Here is a 14397-nt window from a genome sequence, read left to right on the forward strand (position 1 = left end):
CTGGCACCCTCCCCTCCACAGTGGGCGGCAACCCGGCAGCTCGGATCGGATTTGCACAGCCAGCACTGCAGTGAGAGAGAGTGAGTGAGCCAGGTAGGGGCAGAGAGCTGCGAGTGCGAGCGCCCCCCCCCCAGATGTTGCGCCCGGTGCGGCCGGCCCCCCCTGTACCCCCCACGCTACGCCACTGAGAATACGACAGGGCAAAACAAACAATGCAGATCCTCCATTTTGCATAACACTCTTGCATCATATATGGCAGTGTTTAAATAGAATCCCATACACAAATCACATGAGCCCAGTCAGCATCTGGAAGTATTAACGTAACCGTACCATATTACTCTGTTTCTCCAAGTCTTTGCACTCAGATTCCAAAATAAAAGGGCCTCAGTCAACTGACTAACCAGCCAACCTTCCACCTCTCCCCAATTAAAAGCATCAGCTCCTATTGGATGCGGTTTGGCTCCAAGAAATATGGAGGTGGCCAGAATATCTGTTCATGGGATTGCCAGGAATGAGAGTCTGTCTTGCAAATCTGCTGTCTCTCCATGTCCCACATCTTTGAATAAAGTTGAAGATACGTGCAATATCAAAGCACCACTTATTTATCACTCATGGAGAACAGAAACACATGGCTGTGCACATCATTCATTCCACTATGAGCAGGAGTGAGATACAAAAGAAAGCTGCTAACACAACGATTCGAGAATATGGGCTGGCCAGAAGTCACCCATTGTGTTTCATCTGCAGGCTGGTTGAGAGTTGCCTGCTCGGCACATCGTACTATTACAATTGAAACCTGGAGCTGAACAGAAAACCCTCGTAAGATAGCATCAGGCATCCGCCACGGTCCGCGACATTCTGTACAGTATGCAGCTGATTTCTCAGTCCATTTGGATTTGTCCTAACAATCAGCACTTTATGCCTGAAAGGGCCCAAGACAACCATCGCCTTCACTCTCCGCTGCCCATCCGAGTGACCCAAGCATATTGCCAGAGGCTCCTTGGACCTTTCAAGGTCACCAGGATGAAGCAGGAAGCCAAGAGGGTTCCTCCCAGACTTATATAATGGATGTCTTGAACCCGGCTCCTGAAATCGAGCAGCGTGTTCCTGCCTGCCCTGGAAACCTGCGGTTCCTCAGCTGCTAGCCTTTGAAAGCTGTCTCTCCATACAAAAGGCATTCCAATGGAGCAGAGCTTGTTTCTTGGTAATCGAAGGCCACGTCTGCTTCAGGTCTGGCTACTTACATTCTGTGTTCTGCTTTGCCTTAGGACTGGAGGTAAGTATTGCGCCCATCCCAGTAGAGGTGAAAGAAGAATAAGCCACTGGTTGACTCTATTAGTAGCAGGAGAGATATACTTTGGGGTGGTAGGGAGGAAATGCCTCCTGCCATAAGTTGGCAATAATTTAGTGTTATGGTACATGCTTTCATGCAGAAAGCCCCAGGTTAATCCCTGAGCATCTCCAGTCCAAAGGTTTCAGGAGAAGAGGGTGGGACATCCTGATACTCTGGGAACAATAATGGACAGCTGGCTTGAAATGCTGGAAGGCACCTCTGTATGTATGTAGGAGTTAATCAGGCTGCCCAGCGCCTGGTATATGTGTAGTGGTGGTGTTGTGGTCTAAACCACTGAGCATCTTAGGTTTGCCGATTAGAAGGTTGGTGGTTTAAATCCTTGTGGTGGGTTGAGCTCCCATTGCTCTGTCCCAGGTGCTGCCAACCTAGCAGTTTAAAAACACACCAGTGCAAGCAGATAAATAGGGGTGAGATTAGAGCTCATTTCAGGACAGAGTTAAGCTTCCGTTGAGGGAGAAAGCTGCTTTTCTTCTGGGAGCGCCATCGTTGGGAAAAAGAGGATTCCCTTGTCTGGGTGGAATGTGTTGCTAGATTAAGGGCACAGGAGCATGCTATGAATCTGCATAGAGTTTTCTCATCCACAGAGATGTAAATTTCGTCCGACTTTCCATGGGGAAAAGAATCCTAATGCTCTAGGATCTATTCTGACAGCTATGTGTGCCCACAGCATTTTGGTGGGTTGGGATATTGAAAATCTTTTGGTCCCATCCCAAATTAAAGAAAGGGGTTTCGCTTGGTACTATGCTCTGCAGTACACCCAGAAAGAAAATATATATACATGAGGGAAGTGGTAGGAGTCCCCAGGCTTCAGACTCCTTGTCTACCTCCTAATGAAGCCCCAGATTTGGTGACCGATGGGTGAAGGTGATGCTTTCATGGATAAACAGTAAAACAATTTTTTGTGCCTCCTATAGCAGATGCTGTAAAATGCAGAAAATGCATGCCAACAGGTCACAAGCCATGTGGATCAAAGGCGAAGACATGTGAGGGGCCATTCTGCGTAATGACAGAAAGTTTGTCAGGTAAGGAGGCTTTTCTGTCTATGTTCCTCCTTTTTTATGATGTGACTAGGATTTCCCTCTTCAGTCTGTCTTGCAGTGATATGTCCATGAATCTCCCCACCTGCACTACTGAATCCACATGTTCAAAATGGAGTTAGGGAATAGCTTTCTAATGCTCCATTCGTTTGAAATGCCCAGTGTTTCTCATATTGCTGCTGCAACTTTCATTCTCCGATGAAAATGGGAATATCCCATTCCACAATGGCAATTTTATTATTTATACCCCACACAGCTTACTGGGTTGCCCCAGGCACGCTGGGCAGCTTCCAACATGCATAAAAACATAATAAAACATTAAACTTTTTTTATAAAAAAAACAAAAAACCTTCCCCATATAGGATTGCCTTCAGATTGCTTGGGAGTCCTCCATACCCTCCAACATTTCTCCAATGAAAATAGGCACATCCTAAGATAAAGTGGGGCATTCCAGAATCAAATCAGAAACCGGCTTCTCTAAATCAGGGACGTCCCTAGGAAATAGGGACACTTCCAGTGTCCGCTAGTTTAGACTACTGCAGTGCATTATACGTGGCGCTGCCTTTGAAGACAGTTAGGAAAATGCAGCTGGTCCAGAATTCAGTATGGGGATGTTTAGGATAGTTGGCAAGGAAATATTTCTTAAGTATTATCCTTCCTTTGCTCATGCTAGTGAGTGATGTAGCAGAGCAAATCCCCTTCTGTACTCATGGAAGCTAGTTGATAGATTCCTTTGAATCTCTACAAACTGACTAACCCAATGTGGTTTGCTCAGATGGATTATTTCTGGTGTCTCCTTTTCTCCCTCTTAAAATACAATAAATACTCACAAGTCTGACTTTAAAAGTATAACAATAATTTTACTCACAAGTTGTTCACACTACACATCCTGGAAGGCAGGCTTTAAGCTTCAGGTTACAAACATACAACATGGCTTACATCCTTTGTGAGGATGGGCCCAAGTGCTGCTGGCTGAGAGCCAGCAGCCAACAAAATGGAGGGGACTGAATCGAACAGAACTGAGACAAAATGGCTGCGTGACTCTCCCCATATGTATTGACCTCCTGGACCCTGCAATCATCCTCTGAGGCGTTTCTCCGTGGGTTCCTCTGCAGAAAGTCTGGAGGGTGGCAATACGAGAACGATCCATTTCTGAGGTGGCCCCAGAGAGGCTCTCCTGGCACCATTGTTATACAACTTTAGATGCCAAGCAAAAACATTACCCTCCTCCCAGACCTTTGGCTAATTAAACAATCTATGGCCTTTAAAAATGTGTGTGGGGGGGGGTTCCCCCTTTGCTATTATGGTATGTATGTTTGTGTTTTTATATTGTAAGGCACTCAGTGATCTTTGGATGAAGGGTGGTATGCAGAGTTAATAAAGAATAAGAATGAGAATGAGAATGAGAATGAGAATAAGAATAAGAATAAGAATAAGAATAAGAATAAGAATAAGAATAATCATGAGCAGATCAGGATTAATGGTCAATAAATGGAAGAGCCCAAAGTTTTGCTAGTTCATAATAAAATTACTGTACATAATAAATTTACTACAGCAGTTCTGATTTTCTGGTCAGGCTCTGAATTCTCTTGGTAATGTAAGGAGTAACATCTTTTAACAAATTGGTTCATGAACAAATTGACAGAGCTGTCCTTTCCTTCTCAAATATTGTGCATTGCTTGACAAGTGCAAAGTTGCAGCAGCAATATGAGAAACACTGGGCATTTCCAATGAATGGAGCATTAGAAAGCTTTTCCCTAACTCCATTTTGAACATGTGGATTCAGTAGTGCAGGTGGGGAGATTCATGGACATATCACTGCAGGACAGACTGTGCAACAGTCTTCCAGCAGAACTGGAAGAGCTGCTTCATTAGAGTCTTGAATGCCAGCTATATTCTTACATTAAGCCACATTACGTAGAGGGACCTTGCTTAAGAAGATGAAATGTTGGAGAGGGACAGGAAAAGTGAGGTTTCTGCTTCAAGGAACTAACTGGCATGTCACTTGGAAAGTAGCCTATTTTTCAGTCTGAAGGAAAGGTATTTGGGATTTATCCTTGAAAACAGTGGTGGAGATTCTGAGATTTAAGGATTTGTTTTATTTAGACATGTATTTTGCATATGTTTTAACTTTATTTTATTTTAATGTTGACACTTTAGTAGGGGGGGGGGTCAGTTTTAGGTATGCATTTGTCAGTGGAGCTTAAAATGGAATTTATTTCAATGTGCTGTGAGCTTTGTCTTTTCTTTTGGTATGAACTATGTGTTAGGATTGTCCTACTCATGCGTAGGACCCTGGTAGAGACACAGGCCCGACTGGCATGTTCTCTCCCTCCTGGTCTGTTTGGAGCTTCAAAAGCTTTCTCCAGCCCAAACATCACCATACAAAGTGGCCTTAGCACGCTTAGGAACAGCAGGGTGTTAGCACTTTGGTTAACAAACTCAGTAGCACAGCATTTTGGCTAAACCACTTTTATTTACAGATAATACACTTGGAGCATTCTGACTTAGCTCCTTCCTCTTTCTCATCAGACAGAAAAGAGAAAGGACAAAGGACAATAGTCCCACATCACGGAAACACAGGAACATACACATCCTGTCTCCGTCACTTCCCACACTGTGGAATGAAAATATACACCGTCATGTGATAGAAAACAATCCCATGACTGCAAACGTGGAGAAGGAATCCTAACACTTTGGACTCCACTCACTAGATAGCCTCAGCATAAGCACTTCTCTTTCTCTCGCCAGGTCAAAACCAAAACTTGAAGGTCAAGAAATTCTGTGGCAAAGCTGAGAATAAAAAGCTCTGTGGAACAGAAACGAAAACGGGAGAAAAACTTAAAGTACATTGCTGTGAAACCGACTTCTGTTTTGACTGATTTTACTGTTGTATTCTTGTATTGTTTTAACCCATCCAGAAACCTCATGGTAAAGGGTGGGTAGCCAATCTTTCTCCTTCTCTTTCACTTTCTCCTTTGAAAGACACAATATTAGAACATTTCATATCCAATGCTTTTGACGGATGCCTGGTCTTCCTCCTGCAAACACAGAAAACACAGAAAAAACACAGAACAAACACAGAAAAGCAACAAACCCCACCCCGAGACTGTGATTCTACCACTGCAACCACTAGTACACTACTCACAGTAATGGAAATAACAATAACACTGATAATAATAATAAATTTGTTCCCCACTCATCTTAAATGTGTAGCCCCAGACATCCGTTTACCCCATTTTATGTACCCCCTTCGGCTCATGCTCCTGGTTTGAAATCCTGCTCTTCATCAGCCTGCCAGATTGGCCAATTGCAGGCTGGTGTGGAGAGGGAACAATCAGGATTCCCTCAGGTCCGCTCCTGGGGGATTGAAAACAGCCCACGCCAGCCCCCGATGTCCAGCATTTCTTCATTGGATCAAGCCACCCATTTTGCATGTGCAAATTGAATTGACCTTGCAATGGCTGCGGTGATCGCTGTATTGTTGGTGCCGGGTAGGAATTTGCCTACCTGGGGAATTGGCTATGACCTGGAGGTTTTGCCTAACCCTGTAGCAATTGTCACAACTTTGGCGGTTTAGGTGTTGGGTAACCTTAACCTTGGTTGGGGGGGGGGGTTGTACCCTGGCCTTCCCCTCCAGAAATAGGGTATGAAGTTAAAGGGGTCCGTGATGGAGTTGCTTCTGTCCATTTGCCCAGAAGGGGGTAGGGGCTTGGGCCTGTCCATCAGATTCTCAATTCATCTCTTCCTGGAGCTCATGGAACCCCTCTGTCCTTCCCATCCCCTCCTTGGTTGGAGAGCTTGAATATTCTCTTTTCTCTTTCCTGAACATTGCAATGCAAGTGGAACGTAGCAAAGCTTTTAAGTAGTTTGGACTGGAGGGAGTTCTAGGTGGCCAATCAAGATAGAGATCAATAATAATAGTTAAAATTACTGCTAGTTTTGCATGCAGAAAAAATGTGAGATTAATAGCTTGCAATATTTGTTGTACCTTACGCAACAATGCTTTCCTTCAATAAAGTTTAAAAATGAAGTTGTGGTCTGTGTTCTATTTTGGTTCCTGTGTCATTTTTGTATCTTGATCACACAAGAAATCACTGTACCTTATATTTTCTGGTCCTGCCTATTTTAAAAGTATGGGCCATATTTCATGCTTTGCAACAGACTTCTGTGCTCAGCAGCACTTCCTCTCCCTCTCCTGCTTTCCCTCCAGCTTCCAGCAAGCACAGACAAAAATACAACAAAGCAGATCCTCCATTCTGCACAACACTCTTGCATCATATATGGCAGTCTTCAAATAGAATCCCAAACACAAATCACATGAGCCCAGTCAGCAACTGGAAACATTAACATAATCATAGCATGTTAGTATGTTTCTCCAAGTCTTTGCACTCAGATTCCAAAATAAAAGGGCCCCAGTCAACTGACTAACCAGCCAACCTTCCACCTCTCCCCAGTTAAAAGCATCAGCTTCTATTGGATGCTATATGGCTCCAAGAAATATGGAGGTGGCCAGAAAACCTTTTCATGGGATGTCTTGCAAGTCTGCTATCTCTCAGCCGGCTCCCTTTAATACCATTTTCTCAGTACACAAAGGACTTTCGAACTGGTTTCTGTCACAGTATCCTGTTGCTCCAGAAGCTGTTTAGTCATACAGACCACATGACCCGGAAAACTGTCTGTGGACAAATGCCGGTTCCCTTGGCCTGAAAACAAGATGAGCGCCGCAACCCCAGAGTAGCCTTTGACTGCACTTAACTGTCCAAGGGTCCTTTACCTTTTACCTTTGCACCGTTCAAGCTCACCAGCATGAGAGAAGAAACCAAGAAGGTTTCTCTTAGCCTTATATAATAGAGGTTTTGTTAACTGAAAGAAACAGGTGTTCCTTCCATGTTAGATACTATCAGGTGGCCACAGAGGTCTGGGACATTCTGTACAACATTGGCTATTCCCTCAGTCCATCAGGATTTATCCTAACAATCAGCTCATTTTACCCCCAATACTGAAAGGCAGCCACTCCCCACATCTTTGTTGTTCCTCAGAGACACCCCAGCATGTTGCCAGAGGCTTCTTGTACCCACCAACCCCATCAGGATCAGGTGCCCTGAGATGCTAATAAGATTCCTAATGGCTTTATATAATGGCTATGTTGAACCTGGTTCCTCAAGCCAAGCAACCATTGTTTTTCAGAAGCTGACCAGTTACTACTGGTTATTACCAGATTTTTCTATCTAGAGCAAGACTGGGTTTTCTAACTAGGGGCAGGCGGGTGGGACATCCTGGGTATAGCGGTCAAAAGTCAGAGAACAGATTTCAGCTTCTGCCCATAGATCTCTCAAGTGCAACACTTGACCTACTCCCTTGCAAGTGAAGAGTTGTTATTCATTCCAATCAGAGGAAAGGCAATCAATGCACTTGGGAACAGTGGTAGCAAAACTTGCCCTTCAGCTGATGGTGGTAAATTGATACTTTACCACATGAATCAACTGATAACTTGATAAACTGGCATCTATAACCAATGCTGTGAAGCCACAAATATCCATGAGGAGACAAATGAATGACATGGGCTCACCTGCTCTGATTTCCGGGTCCTATGTCTTTGAATATTGTCTAAGATGGGTGCAATATTAAAGGACCATGTATCACTCACGGAAGGTGGACAGAGAAACATACTTGTGCACACCCTTCATACTGCTGTGAGCAGCAACAGAATAAAAAAGTGAGCTCGTTTCAACAGAACTTTTTAGCAATGTGGATGATCAAGCCAGCATGCAGGCTATTTGGGTATTGATTCCTCAAAACATCTTCGTGTCACAATTGAAACCCAGAGCTGAACAGGAAACCCAATGAAAGGAGCAAGCAATTCTTCCACAAAAGATGAGATCTGGGACATTCTGTGCAGCATTCAGCTGATCCCTCAGCCCATTTGGATTTGTCCTAACAACCAGCACTTTGTGCCTGAAATGGCCCAAGGCAACCACTGCCTTCATCCTTGCTATTCTTCACTGTCAACCCAGGATGTTGGCAGAGGCTCCTTGGACCTTTAAAGGCCACCAGGATGAGGCAAGAAGCCAAGAAGGTTCCTTTTGGCCTTATATAATGGATGTCTTGAACTCGGCTCCTCAAACTGTGCAGTGTGTTCTTGTCTGCCCTGAAAGCCTGCGATTTCTCAGCTGCTAGCCTTCGAAAGCTGTCTCTCCATACAAAAGGCATTCCAATGGAGCAGAGCTTGTTTCTTGGTAATCAAAGGCCACGTCTGCTTCAGGTCTGGCTACTTACATTCTGTGTTCTGCTTTGCTTCAGGACTGGAGGTAAGTATGGTCCCCACTTCCTGTCCCTGAACAGGTGAAGCAAGGATAAACCACTCTTCTACATATATTGAATCTATGAGCAACCCGGGGGGGATGTACTTTGGGGCAAGAGTGGAATATATGCCTCCTTTAGTGGGGTTGTGATATTTCAGTGTTAGAGCTCTTGCCTTCCGTGAAGAAAGCCCCAAGTTAATCCCTTACCTACCATCTCCAGTTGAACGTTGCAGTGAGAAGATCGTGGCGTATCCTGATAATGGGGCAAAATAGACAAGGCAGTTCCCTGTGTTTGTAGAAGTGAATCAAATCTCCCACCTCTTGTTGCATGTGTGTAGTTGGAGAGATTTAGGGCTCATGCACACTGCTGCTCACCCTGTGTTTTTGAGGCAAGGGTCAAGGGGTTTTCCATTTCCCCCCACCACTTTCTTCAGGAAAACTCGCTACTTTCGGCTGAATCCAAACAAACATCAGTCCACAGAAAACCTGACTGATGATTGCTTCAATTCTTTTTTTTTTTTAAGAATAATTTTTTATCAACCAACCAATCACATCAAATGAAACCAAATGACATAAATTCCAAATTACACAGCCGAATTTTAAATTTTTGTTGGGGGTACCCATATTTCAAGTTCTGAAGGGATTGAATCAACTTCTTGCTTCTTACTGCCGTTTTAATGTCCACAAATCTAACCTTATGATGTTCACAGTACTATCCAGCCCTTTCTTATTGTTTTTCCACATCTCTTGTTGTTATTTTCATATATTTTTCCTTTCTCTTTGTGACCTCTGATAGACTCCACAAGCTGGTTAGAACAGTTTGTAATCCTGCGTGGATTTTTTTTTTTTTATCCAGTAGCCACGTACAGACGTTTTCCATGTAACATCACTTCCATACATCAAAACAGTCTTAGCGTCATTAATCTTCACCAATCTGCCTCCTTTCTCAAAACCTCTGAGGGGATTCACCAGGAATGCAGTCTGAAAACAAGTCTGTTCTTCCTCCCGGCTATAAATCCTTTGGCAAGATGGCGACTCCGAATTAATTGCTGCGCCATTCCAAAAGCTCTTATTGCTTCTCGATCTCCATAAAGCATACTTTTGGTTAAAGTTTATCTCCACACAGACCTTAATCATCCTGCTTAGGTCAGTTCAATCTACGATTCTAATGAGGAGGGGTTCTTGTAAATCACATAGAAGGAAAGTAAAAAAGGTCCCCCCCCCCCATTCAGTCCCGTTGTCAACATACCCAGCCTTTGGTGTATCTTCATCATAAACTATTCCTGTTTCTCCGACCCGTCGGCTTCTTTCACAGAGGTCACTTAAATTAGCAGACTTCACTCCCCTTCTTCAATATGTGCATTTGCTTCTTTTGTAATTAATTATTCCAAATTGCTGCAGCTAGTGCGCGATCAGAGACAGCGTCCAGGAGAGCTGAGGTCCACACGGGGACATTCTGCCTAGGGCCCTCACCCCCTTCTTTCGAATTAGGGGGTGATTTATGGGCACAGCAGGAAAGGGCAGTGTTCCCCATTTCCTTGGGGCAACAAGGGAGGCTGCCTACTCCTATAACAGTCTCTTAATTACCCCGTGTGGGTCAGAGAGATGGTATTGTCGGCCATCTTCCAATGCGCCCCTAGTGGCCCCCCGACGATTGCTTCGATTCAGAGGGTACCATCTTCGAGAAAGAAGGTCCAGCTGTCTAGGCGGAAGGTGTTACTAGTCTCAGGCCACAGGAGCGTGCTACAAATTTGCGTACAATTTCCATCTCTTAATATATACACAGAGATGCAAATTTTGTCCGACTGTCCAAGGGAAAAAAAATTATACCATTTCTGTTCTGGGGTCTCTTCTGACAGCTATGTGTGCTGAAAGGATTTTGGTGGGTTAGGGCATTGAATATCAATTGGTCCTTCCACCAATGAAATACTGTCTCTTACAACAGATGCTGTGAAATGCAGAAGATGCATCATAAAAGGTCCTGGCGAGCCATGCCTACCGAATGATATGACATGTGAGGCATCATTCTGTATGATGGTAGAAACCTATTCAGGTAAGGAGACTCTCCTGTTGACGTTCCTCCTTTTTTATGGTGGGCCTCAGTGTAGAAAACAAAGTCCTTGTACCATACTTGTGTCCTTGTGTGAGTGTCTGGAGGCAGTTGGAGGATAGATGGCAGCTAACAGATTGAGGCTGAATCCTGAATTATGGTGCTGGAGGAGACTCTTGAGAGTCCCATTCTTAAGGAAATCCCATTCTTAAGGAAATCAGCCCTGTGTGCTCCCTGGAAGGACAGATCGTGAAGCTGAGGCTCCAGTATTTGGCCACCTCATGATAAGAGAAGACTCCCTGGAAAAAACCCTGATGTTGGGAAAGATGGAGGGCACAAGGAGAAGGGGACAACTGAGGACAGTGTTCTCGAAGCTACAAACATGAGTCTGACCAAACTGCGGGAGGCAGTGGAAGACAGGAGTGCCTGGCGTGCTCTGGTCCATGGGGTCACGAAGAGTCAGACACGACTAAACGACTAAACAACAAACGGGCATATTTCCTAAACAGTAGAGCAATAAACTTCAAGAAAATGGAACAACTTCTATATTGTAATGTCTTGCTGCCCCTTTTATTGGAGATTCATGATGTTGTAAAACATACGTGGCCTCCACATTGATCATCTAACCTTGAGCAAGTCAGGATGAATGCTCAATAAATGGAAGAGCCCAAAGTTTCTCTAGGGAGTACCGCATTGGCATGAATATAAGCCGCACCCACAAATAAACCACACCTTTAGAATTGAAGGGGGGGGAAGAGAAAAAAGACAATACTCAGGCTGCTTCCTGGGGGGAGCCACACCGCTTTGCTGGCGGCCTTTCTGGTGTCTTGGGGAAGGCTTGGGAGCGGTGGGCAGGCAGTGCGCCATTGCCCCGCGCTTCCGGGCTGCTTCCTGGGGGGGAGCCGCGCCACGTTGCCAGTGGTGTAAGGTCAGGGATATAAGCTGTACTTGAACTTTTCACTGTTGGAATTGGGGGGGGAAATTAGGCTTATATTCAGGCCAATGCGGTAATAAATTTACTACAGCAGTTCGAATTTTCTGGTCAGGCTCTGAATTGACTTGGTAATGTAAGGAGTAACATCTTTTACCAAAGCAGTCAATGAGCAATTGACAGAGCTGTCCCTTTCCTCATCAACATGGTGCATGATGCGTAGCGTATTGTCACATGACAGTGCAGCAATACGAAAAATACCAAGCATTTCCAATGAAAGAGAGCTTTCCCCCCAACTCCATTTTGAACACATGGATTCAGTTGTGAAGCTGGGGAGATTCATGGACATATCACTGCAAGGCAGACTGTGCAACAGTCCTCCAGCAGTAATGGAAGAGTTACCTCATTAAAGTCTTGAATACCAGCTATATTCTTATATTAAGCCACATTACGTAAAGGGACCTTGCTTAAGAAGATGAAATGTTGGAGAGGGACAGGAAAAGTAAGGTTTCTGCATCAAGGAACTGGCATGTCACTTGGAAAGTGGCCTATTTTTCACTCTGGAGGGAAAATATTTGGGATTTATCCTTGACAACAATGGTGGAGATTCTGAGATTTAAGGGTTTGTTTTATTTAGACATATATTTTGCATATGCTTTAACCTACTTTTATTTTAATGTTGACACTTAAGTAGCTTTAGCAAAATAAATTCAAATGTCTGTTTTAAGTATACTTTTCAAGATTGAGTTCAAAATGTAAAGTATAGTTGGAAGAGGAGTAACCTGTGTCCTCTCTTTTGGTATGGATTTTGGACTAATACAATAAAATTATCTTCTTTGACTGGTTAATCTCAACAAAGATACTTCTCTATCTCTCTCCAGTTCAAACAGGTGAATTGCTGAATGCCTTCAAAGAATGTGGCCCTGATCATTTGAAAAGGGCATGTGGAATGGAAGTATCAGATGCAACGAGGATGAAAACGTCATGCTGTGGAACTGACTTATGTTTCGACTGATTTTACTATTCTGTTCCTAAATTGCTCCTCCTTCCTGTTCCAGAGAAGAGGACCACCCATTTGTATCCACTCATTTATGCATTCCTTCACTGTAACTTCTCCCCACAAAAGTGTGCAGTTGACTGCAGCAAGAGGGTGGGATGGGATGTTCCTTGATGAGTTCATAAACACCTACCAAGCGGTGCTTTACACTGTCTACTCTTACCTTCCCCACACCTGACCTCATATGAAGTCAGGCGTAGGGTGGATGTGGGCTGGGGTGGGGGTCTTCTGAAACAGCCTCTTGTGCCAAATGGGGTAGACCAGAATGCTTCCTTATACCCAGAGGCCAGAGTTCCCCTCCCTTGCTAGAACTGGGCAAATCACAGAAAATTTTATCCAAAACATTGGCTTGTGGTTGGGATAGTGATGAGATTCATTAAACAAGAGGGCAAACTTGGATGGTCTCTGCACGCTCATGAGCAAAACCATCTGCCTCAAGCCATAGGACAGTTTTCTATCTTGGTCTGTTCTCTGTCTGAGTCTCATGATTTTCTGCAAACTCTGAATGATCATGAGTCCCATTCCTAGAGAGGGATCGTACATTTGGCATAACAGGCATCTGCCCTAATTCTGACAGGACCCTGATGATTTCTCAGCTCTTAACCATGTTCTTAGAACATCTCATTCCACACAGTCAGTCAAGATGGTTGGGGGGAGTCTGGAACCACTTCTATTTGGACTCTCCTAGGTCATTGTCCATCAGATTCTCAATTCATCTCTTCCTGGAGCTCATGGAACCCCTCTGTTCTTCCCAACCCCTCCTTGGTTGGAGAGCTCAAATGTTCTCTTTCCTCTTTCCTGAACATTGCAATGTAACTGGAACATAGCAAAGCTTTTAAGTAGTGTGGACTGGTGGGAGTTCTAGGTGGCCAATCACAATAGAGTTCGATAATAATAGCTAAAACGATTGCTAGTTTTGCATGCAGAAATAACGTGAGAGTAATACCTTGTAATATTGTTTTATCAGATGCTTCAATGGTTACTTTCAATAAAGTTTGCAAGTGAATTTGTGGTCTATATTTTGCGTCCAGTCTGTCATCTGGCTTCAAAATGGTGTCCAAATGTATGCAAACACAGGCAAAAATCAAGAAGGTTCCTCCCAGCCTCATATAATAAGTGTCTTGTGAATTGGAAGGAACAGGCATTCCTTTCACATAAGATAGTACAGTGGTACCTCAGGTTAAGTACTTAATTCATTCCGGAGGTCCGTACTTAACCTGAAACTGTTCTTAACCTGAAGTACCACTTTAGATAAGGGGCCTCCTGCTGCTGCCGCGCCACCGGAGCACGATTTCTGTTCTCATCCTGAAGCAAAGTTCTTAACCTGAAGCACTATTTCTGGGTTAGTGGAGTCTGTAACCTGAAGCCTATGTAACCTGAAGCGTACGTAACCCGAGGTACCACTGTATCAGGTGGGCATGGAGGTCTAGGACACTGTGTTCAACATTGGTCCCTCCGCCCATTAGGATTTCAGCTAACATTCAGTATACCAGTACACCAAATAGCCGAAGAGAACCACTCCCCTCATCACCCTTGCATTTCAGAGATACCCTAGCATATTGCCGAAAGCCTCATGCACTTTCCAAACCCACCAGGATCAGGAGAGCTGAGATGTCCCCGGCCGTATACAATGGCTGCAACATCTTCCTTACCATAAGTTAAG

The 14397-nt window shown here is 44.3% G+C and overlaps 2 long non-coding RNA genes across 2 annotated transcripts; both read left to right on the top strand.

Annotated features, from left to right (window-relative positions):
• Positions 1–311: 311 nt before the first annotated feature.
• Positions 312–6421, top strand: LOC310671090. Its single transcript, XR_014507770.1, has 3 exons — positions 312–1276; positions 2269–2376; positions 5143–6421. It is a non-coding gene; the product is annotated as an uncharacterized lncRNA (long non-coding RNA).
• A 1857-nt stretch (positions 6422–8278) lies between these two features.
• Positions 8279–13740, top strand: LOC310671032. Its single transcript, XR_014507689.1, has 3 exons — positions 8279–8702; positions 10642–10749; positions 12559–13740. It is a non-coding gene; the product is annotated as an uncharacterized lncRNA (long non-coding RNA).
• Positions 13741–14397: the final 657 nt, after the last annotated feature.

This window comes from Podarcis tiliguerta (assembly GCF_965153285.1).
Source record: "Podarcis tiliguerta genome assembly, chromosome: 2".
Classification (NCBI taxonomy): domain Eukaryota; kingdom Metazoa; phylum Chordata; class Lepidosauria; order Squamata; family Lacertidae; genus Podarcis; species Podarcis tiliguerta.